Raw genomic sequence first — 1,294 nt, 5'->3', positions numbered from 1 at the left:
ACCAATACTATACGATTTCACTCATATGTAGAATTAAGAAATAAAACAAATGGACAAAGAAAAAAGAAAAAATGAAAAAAACAGATGTTTAACTATGAAGAACAACCTTAAGGTTACCAGAGGGTAGGTGGGTGGGGTGATGGGTGAAATGGGTGAAGGGGAATAAAGGGTATACTTATTATGATGAGTACTGAGTAATGTATAGAAGTGTTGAAGCATTATATTGTACACCTGAAACTAATATAACACTGATGTTAGCAATGCTGGAATTAAAACATTAATTAGTTAAAACTTTACAAAAAAAAAAAAAGAAAGAAAAAAGGCTTCCAGTTATGTTCTCCACAAAGTGATTTAGTATAATAAAGCCTCTGAAAATGCCTGAAGGAAGGAAAAGTATTTGACTTTGCTTAGCACGGGAATTCTCAGACTTGTTTATCTAAAAATGTCATCATTAAATCTTTGTTTTTAAAAGCACATATTGTCTTTCTTTGCTGATAGCGCTCTCACAACCATGGTGAATGTTCCTAAAACCCACCAGACTTTCTGCGAGAAGTGTGGCAAGCACCAACCCACAGAGTGACATGGTACAAGAAAGGCAAAGATTCTCTTTATGCCCACGAAAAGTGACATTATGACAGGGAGCAGAGTGGCTTTGTTGGGCAAGCTCAGCCAATTATCCAGAAGAAGGGAAAAAAAATATAAAGAAGACTGTACTGAGGCTTGGATGTGCTGAGCCCAACTGCTGATCTAAGAGAATGCTGGCTATTAAGAGATACAAGCATTTTGAAGTATGAAGAGGTAAGAAGAGAAACAGTCAAGTGATCCAGTTCCAAGCTTCATATTTTGTTATATTATGAAGAAAATAAAATCTACAGGTTATGTTCACTTCATTTGGTTGCAGTTGGTCTTTCGAGAGGGAAATAAATGAGTGTCATCAATAAAATTCCTCTTGTAGGGAAATTTATGCTTGAAAAAAAGCACATATTAAAAATACTTGGGACTAGTGTTTCATCATTTATGAAAGGTTATTCTAAAATAGTTGGAAAAGGAATATGACCCTCTAAAAAGCTCAGAGCTAAGTCCTGATTAGGCAAATCTGGACAATATGGTTCCCCATATTAACTGGTTACTAACTTTGAGGTAGCTGGTATAACATTTCTGCCAATGAGACTTAGGCAAAGTTGTTGAGAATTCTTAGAAAGGCTTCCTCATTTGGAGCACCTGGGTGGCTCAGTTGGTTAAGCTTCCGACTCTTGATTTCAGCTCAGGTCATGATCTCATAGTTCTTGGGTTC

The 1,294-nt window shown here is 36.2% G+C and overlaps 1 pseudogene; it reads left to right on the top strand.

The window, feature by feature from the left end:
- Window positions 1–391: 391 nt before the first annotated feature.
- On the top strand, window positions 392–857 carry LOC113603956 (60S ribosomal protein L36a-like; annotated as a pseudogene).
- The last annotated feature ends 437 nt before the right edge of the window (window positions 858–1,294 follow it).

This window comes from Acinonyx jubatus, chromosome E4 (assembly GCF_027475565.1).
Source record: "Acinonyx jubatus isolate Ajub_Pintada_27869175 chromosome E4, VMU_Ajub_asm_v1.0, whole genome shotgun sequence".
Lineage (NCBI taxonomy): Eukaryota > Metazoa > Chordata > Mammalia > Carnivora > Felidae > Acinonyx > Acinonyx jubatus.
The sequence above is the reverse complement of the archived record's forward strand: the minus strand, read 5'-3'. Positions and strand labels throughout refer to the sequence as shown.